The following is a 7,680-nucleotide window of genomic DNA, read 5'->3' on the forward strand; positions in this document are numbered from 1 at the left end:
ATCATTCGCTTCTAACCAGAGCATCCTTGACACTGGCAGTCGAGCATCTCTGGGCTTGAGAGGATGTAACAGGAGCAGAGAAAGGAAGCCGCTCTTGAGGGAAGCGTCACAGTGTGAGCCTCTTCACGGGGACACAGCGCTTTGGGAGGTCTCTGAGCCTTCCCACTCTAGAGTGGCTCTGCCTGAGGCTGGGGCCACTCCCTGTTCACCCGTGGCTCTTGGTTGAGGGACAGGACACTGCTATACCTCTTCAAACACTTGAAAAGGTTTGGAGAGGAAGGAGAGGTGGAGAATGCTCAGAGAAGCATGGAGCAATCCTGTTCTCAACTCAGGAGACATGTTATAATTCACTTGCTGCTAATCTTAATTTATGACAGTCATCTTGATGATAAGACAGAACACAGAATATTTCCATTGGAAGGGGCCTAGAGATCTAACGGAGTCTTTCATTGCTCACACAAAGGGAAAAGGGAGAGCTAATACTTATTGAGTAAGATGTTTTACAGGTGTTATAAATCTTACAAGGTGGTTATCATCCCCACTTTGTAGATAACGAGACAGCCACTCAGAAGAATGAAGTAACTGGCCTAGCAACACGAGGTAAGGGCCAGGGCTGGGACTAGAACCAGGTTTCCTGATTCCTAAGCCACTTGTCTTTGGTAATGGCTTTAACCCAAATCCGGCGAGGCAGTGCTCTCCTAATTTTAATGCCCCAATCTATGTCCTCAGTAGAAGATCAGATCATCTAAAGAACTCAGACAGATACTGCTCAGGAAAAATTTGAAGGTAACATAAGATCAGCCAATAGCATTTCATTACTCAGCCCTTTTGGACCCTAGTTTGACTGGTGGGATGTTAAACCCACTGGAACCCTGCTGTGTGCCTTGCTCAAATTCCACTGAAAGTTTGAGTTAGAGATACACGTTTTCCAGAAGTAGGGAGTTGTTGTTGAGTACAGGACCAGCCATCAGGGTCAAATGGGGGAGAAAGGAACCCATGTTTGCTTATAACAATGAGAACTGAGAACTTTTCAAAGGAAAGAGGGGCTAAGGGAAGAGAAAGGACCACAGATTGTGGAATGTGAAAGAAGAAAGAAGATGCAAAGAGAGCTTTTTCAGGGCAATAAGACTTAAGAGAGTCAGGGCAGTAGCAACAGAGCCCTCACTGAAAACGGAGTCACTTGGGAGGGAGGGAGGGAGGGAGCACTCTGGTTGTCATTCTGTGCCACCTTGTGGCCACCTTATCAGTTCCCACCAAATACTTCACTTCTCTTACTCCCTTTTCAGTTCCTGTTATCCTTACCTCCCTTTGAAAGTCAAAGTCACTTGAGTTGTGCCCACCAGCGACACTTAATTTCAGTGATGGGTTTCAGGGCACTGGTTTCTTTGGCCTCTCCTTGGTAGCAAAAAGGATCAAACTGTGGAATTCTGAGAGCTATGGAGAGAGGGACAGGGAATAGAGGAGGTTCTGGTGTGTTTCCTTCCAAGCTGCTGCTGCTACTGGTATGGTCAGAGTGGAACTACTGTTGGGAAATTACACCATCAATGCATGAGGGTTCACACTCAACCTTGTACTGTATTAGAAATGAAAACAGATTCTGATGCTTTTACTGAATTTTAAGCAAAAGCTTGTTTGCTTAATTAATATCCTGCACACCAAGTATGGCCTATGGCAAGAAAGGAACAAGCAAGTATGAGAAATTATGCCCCCATCTCTTTACCCAAAGAATGGTCCTGCCAGAGACACTCACATGGTGGCAAACTGATGTGGGGTTGGGACTGTGGTTTTATAACCTATTCCAAGCAATTTATATACTTAATCCACTTAATCTTTACAACAACCCTAAGAAGTTGGTACCATTCCATCTCCCTTTTACAGATAAGGAGACTGAGGCTGAAAAACTTGTCTAGGGTCACCCAGATAGGAGGTGCCAGGGTTGGGATCTGAACCCAGGAGTTTGTGTTCATAACCCTCAGCATGCGCTGTCCCCCTCATACCTTCATTCATTTAGAACGCTGGGTTCAGATCTGCCCATGAACTCTGTGTATCCTACCCGAGTAGTGTGTCCTCCAGAGCGGCTTCCCCTGAGCAGGTGCTCTTGAGAGGTCTTTCGCTTCAGCTGTTTCCACTTATCTTTTTGTTCTCCAACGAATACCTCTCTCTCAAACACTCAGACTATTCAGGAATAAATGGGAAAGTCTAGAGTATTTGACATTTTAACATATAAAGAAAGAGCAGGAGTTGGGGAAGGCAATTCTTATTCGATGTTTTTTTCTTCCCAAGGCTTAGCACGCAGAGGTCCATTTAGATGGATACAAGGTGAAATCAAAGAACAACACACACCACCTGCCCATAGGGTGGAAGTGATGCTGAGAACTTAAGGACAACAGAGATAAGATCTAGACGTGAACAGTCTTGCTTGTGCTCTCAAATGGCTTGAAAGCCTGTGATACGACTCATCTAAATACTAGAGGACAGAGTGACTTAAAACATCAGTAAGGTGGGTCAGCTGTATGAAAAGGGAAAAGGAAGAGTCAGGAAATAGTAGACACTGAACAACTGCCACTTAAGTTGTTGGAAAATTAAAGAGCCAGCCTGAAGTTTCCAACACCCCTCGCACCGCTATACAGTTACAGAGCCCTATGAGGAACAAGATACTAGACAGCCAAATGAAGATAGATCCCAGCTCTTAAAATTCAAAAATGAAACCAGAGAAACTCTTGAGGGACAAAAGGAGAACTGACAGAGCAGAGCTGCTCAAGGGAGTGAAAATTAATGGCAGTAAAGCTGGTTTTATGAGACAGAGCGAGAAGACCGTCGAAGCCCAAGGTAAGCAGCACTGGTTATGTCCATGGTGGGAAAGAGAGCTTTCCTTGCGTTAGAAACGCTCCTGGAAAAGGGACTGTCTACATAGTAAGTTCAGAATTACAACATCCTCTGTGGAAATCAGAAAGAAGCTTGGAAAAAAGTAAGAAACAGAGTAACGATTCGAGCTTGTAGGGAGTGACTTCAGTGAGCCACTGTGAGAACGGGGTGGCTGAATCAGGCACACTGGCAGAAGAGGAAGGGATGGAGTAAGACAAGGATTTGAAAAGTATTAAGATGTCACGCATGCAGGGCTTAAAAAAAATCCTCATTATTATCCTCTCAGAACAGGCACACCTTCAGAAAAAGGACAAGGTGAGCACAGCAGAGAAGCACGATTTCAAGTTTTACGTGCATTTGATGAAAAACACTGAAGTGAATCTACAATAATTCTGATGAAGGCTTGGCCATATTCTTGATGACAGTAATCTCCCCACTCTGAGTGCTGATGGATGAGAATTCTTCTCCAGGCATTCAGGAGTCCTGTACCCTTCCAGTGCCCGGGCAGTTCCCAGCCTATGAGTCCAATTAACCCTAGGAGTGACAAACAGACATCCTGGATTTTCAGAGGCAGAACTAATTTAAATCAACCTCAACTTTCTCCATAAGTACAGCAGCTCTTGTTCATGTATCCTGACGGCGGACCAGGAAATACGGTCATCTTATCTGCAGGGCTGAAGCTTAGAGACTTTTCATTTTCTGCTGCTTCTTCTCTACCACCCTCTCTCTCGCCCAGTTCAGCTGTTTCCTTTCTTTGTCTAGACTTTTCATTTCTTTCTTCCTTTCTTTTTTCTTTCTCTCCTTCTTCCTCTTTCTCTCTCTCTCTTTCTTTCTCTCTCTTTCTTTTTCCCTCTCTTTCTTTCTCTCTCTCTCCCTTTCTTTCCTTTTTTCGTTTTTGTTGTCTTTGTCCTCCTTTTCTCCCTGAAACCCTGTTCCCTGCTAGGCGGTCTTGCTGGTCTGCAGAATGGGGCTGGCAGAATATCTGTCACCTCACTGCAGTCACTTTTTGCTGACAGTATTCGCTTCCTCTGAAAAACTAAACAAAACATTTTCTTCTTCAGTTGAGAGCCTTACTTCACCTACATACATGCCCAAATCTTTCCTGAGCCTACACAATTACGGACTTTCATATAACCTTCTGCAACTGTCCCCTCCTAGGGGTAATAATAATAATAATAGTAATAATAATAATAATAATTTGCTCCCAGGGAGCAAATCCTGGGGTTGGTGATCCAGTCACCTCCTCTGAAGGGTTTATCAGATGCTGGCAGAAGGTACTGCCAGGATCCAGCAGCGTGTGATCGCAGGAGTGGGCTCTGCGGGGTCCTTCCCAGCTCCCAGCATCCAGGGGACTCTCACTTCCTTGGGTTCCTCTGACACTGCTTTCCTAGCCCCACAGGAACCCCTGACGAAGGGTCCCAGCCCCTTCCCTAACTGGAACATTGGGCATTACTGACTAGTGACCATCTCACAGGGCAAGCAAAAAGCAGCTCCCATTTCTGTTCTGTTTCTGTTCTCCAACCCTGCCCTCCCTGGGAATCTGACCATTCAATTTCGGGCTTTAAGTGGCAGCGTCTGATTGGTGAATCGCTGAGAGCACGTTAGAGAGGGCTGGTCCCTTTGAGCAGACTCTCTGCGTATCTGTGCTGCGGTGGAAGCAGGTTGAAAATGCGAGCCCCGGGGCGGGGGCCCCTGGGTGGGTGGCAGCATCTCAGAAGCGGCCCGTTACCTTAGCAACGCGGAAGCTCTGGGGCGGGGCCTGCAGTTCCGCGGAGCGCGGAGCCGGGAGTGGACCCCGGAATGCCAGGGACAGTGACCTCAGTTTCTTCAGCAAGCTTTTCCAGATTGACAGGAGAGATAGGATAGCCTCGACTGCCTCATTTCTGTCACTTTTATTCTTATTTGTCAACCTCAAAGTAAAAATCCACTTGCTTTGGCATGGGGATAAGAAATACTTTTATTTTATGGGTCAAGGTACCTGTTGAAAAAAAACGGTGAAAACGTTGTCAGCCAGCCCTTTCTTATTTGCATACGTCATCTGTGAGAAAGCCAGGTTCTCTGCTTGTTTTTTATATGCTTGCCGGACATTTATATTTCTTCCCACGTAGAGAGATTGCATCGCGAATCCCCGCCGTATTCTCAGATACGTTAACAGATGCAGAAAGAATAAAGGAATATACTGAAGTCACTCAGAGTGGGATTGGAGTCGGCCAGTGTTAGCGACATTTACCCACCATATGGGTTTACCCACCATGCCTAATCGCCTTGGTTTAACCATAAAAGACTGCTTTTTCTTCTCAGAGGTGGAGGGAACTCATGGAGAAGATGAGGAGTAAGCAGACAAAAAGGAAAGTGGGATCATGTACCAGGCATTCCTGGATACCCTCAGTGTAGACCAATTTCCCTCTCTCAAATAGTTTTAATTTTATTTTTATGTATGTATGCAATTTCTTCCTTTTTTCAAATTAAGATTTTATTTTTAAAGAGCAGTTTTATGTTCACAGTAACATTGAGGAGCAGAGATTTCCCATGTACCGCCTGACCCCAGACATGCCTAGCACCCCCCATTATTCACCAGAGTGGTACACACACTTATAATTGATGAACAATGTTACCTTGACACATCATCGTCACCTAAAGTTTATAGTTTATTGCACAGTTCACTCTCGGTGTTGTACATTCTGTGGGTTTGGACAAATTATGTACAGATTTTAGTAAATAACCCCAAAGTATTTTGATCTAAGTTTGTGAAATAGCAGGTTAATAGCTGGTTGATCCCAGTTTGGAATTTAAAAGGAAGAAGAAGAAAAAAGGAGAAATATGACTATTAGGTAATGTACTGGTTTTCTTATATAGCTTTGAAGATATTTCCAAGAGGAATTCCCTAGACATTCTGAGCAATGTAGTCATGTCACCTGGAAGTAGACATATGGCTTCCCATGGGGGATCCTTTGAAAAGAGATCCTCATTTGGAGATATATATATATAGTTTTTTTTTTAAAAATATGAATTTGTGTGTCATCCTTGTGCAGGTGCCATGCTAATCTTCTCTTTATTGTTCCAGTTTCAGTATATGCGCTGCTGAATTGAGCACTGGATGTATATATTCTGGTTATCAAAATTTGTCCATGTGTCTCTTTTTTTGCTCCCTCTCTTCCATCTTTGTCTCATTTTCACAAAGGATTTGGGGGCATGGCTTAATAGATTCATTTCAATTAAGGCTGCTTTGAAATGTGAAACTGTATCAATATGGACTGTATTACTATTATTTTAGGCATTATCAAATCATTACCAAAATTCTTAGTTATCACTGACGACATCCTGTAGTACTATAGATATGCTACTGAAAAATTATGTAGCTCAAAATTGAAAATGTTGGACAAAATATTTTCCTGTTGACTTTGAATTGTTATTTGAGAAGCATTAAAGTTTTAAAAAAAATTTCTGCCACTTTGAAATCAGTAGGCATTCCTAATTCTCTCTTTAAACTTTTCTAGCACCCATGTTATTATTGAAATGTATACATTGAACCACATGGGATTGTCAGCATTTTGATTTTATTTGGTGAAAACAGTGAAGTATTGGATATTTCATGTGACTCAACTTACTATCTGGATAAGAAAAATTTCATTTAAAATATTGAAGTTAATCCTTTTTTGATATAAATCACAACCTTCTAATGTATTGATTTTATAAGTTAAGATTTTATATGTTGGGTTTCCTTACAGCGGGACTCATTTAAATTTTACCAGACTTTTCTGTTTTGCACATGTGTGGTATGATACCCTGAATAGAAATTCAGGAATCTAAGGGCAACTGGAAACCTTTCAGCACATGTCTTTCGCAGCATTAACCACAATCCTCCCTGACAAGTTGGAGGTTACTGACTTTGAAACATAGCCAGTTGCTGAGAACCCAGGGTATAGTCTTTCTGTGACCCCTAAAAACTGGCCTGTTTCCTATTAATGATTTTTTGTTTTGTTTGAGGCACGTTACGGTCCAGTTTCCTGGTTAATTTCCAGATCTTCTGCCATTCTTCTCATACAAGTCATTTTGTTTGTGGTGGGTCTTACCAAAGGACACCACGTACAGAAAAGGGGCTTCTGGAAATTATCATGTTTCAGCAACAAAATTGTTGAAACATCTGACTATCATTTACAGCCAACATCTCTGGTCTCGTCCATGGAAAATATCACACATAGCAGAGAAAATTGAGAAGAGCTGGCAAAAGATATCTGTTGAGTTTGCATCGTGCGCTGTTCAAATGGGTTCCTAGGAGACCTCAGACCAAGGCCATTTTTAAACTTCAGTTTAACTCTTTGGGTCTGTTCCTTTCTGCAGAGAGCCGAAGGTCAGAGTCTGGTTTTGAAGGTGAACTTGAGAAATCAATTAGTCCATCCTCTACCTGCTGACCCTGGAAACTCAGCATCATGATGGTCGTAGAGCCTGTCTCCAAGGCAAAACGAGGCTCTTCAAAATTCTTGGGCAGGCAGGCAGGCAGCGTTCCTGTGGGTGCTCACCCTTGCTGACATGTTCTAGTCCCAAGTCACCCCTGAGTGGAGGTAACTCCATGTGGTTTGGACCAATGGTTTGTCATTCATGGGAGCCATTGACTGAACTGGTTCTTTAAATCCCTTTTGAATATGTCCTATCTTTAAGGGTCCATTGGCTTGTAGATTTCTCTAGCGCCATTTTTCCAGGGTTGTTTTTGATGAGATAAGTAAAACCCGGCGAGAAATTGAGGTAGCCTGGAATTGAGCCTTGGAGGTTGAATTGCTTTAATCTTGGATGCGACACAATAAGATTTCCATGCAT

At 43.2% G+C, this 7,680-nt stretch overlaps 1 pseudogene; it reads right to left on the reverse strand.

The window, feature by feature from the left end:
- Positions 1-5,864: 5,864 nt before the first annotated feature.
- Positions 5,865-5,959, reverse strand: LOC116658835 (annotated as a pseudogene).
- Between the last annotated feature and the right edge of the window lie 1,721 nt (positions 5,960-7,680).

This window comes from Camelus ferus, chromosome 21 (genome assembly GCF_009834535.1).
Source record: "Camelus ferus isolate YT-003-E chromosome 21, BCGSAC_Cfer_1.0, whole genome shotgun sequence".
NCBI classification, from domain to species: domain Eukaryota; kingdom Metazoa; phylum Chordata; class Mammalia; order Artiodactyla; family Camelidae; genus Camelus; species Camelus ferus.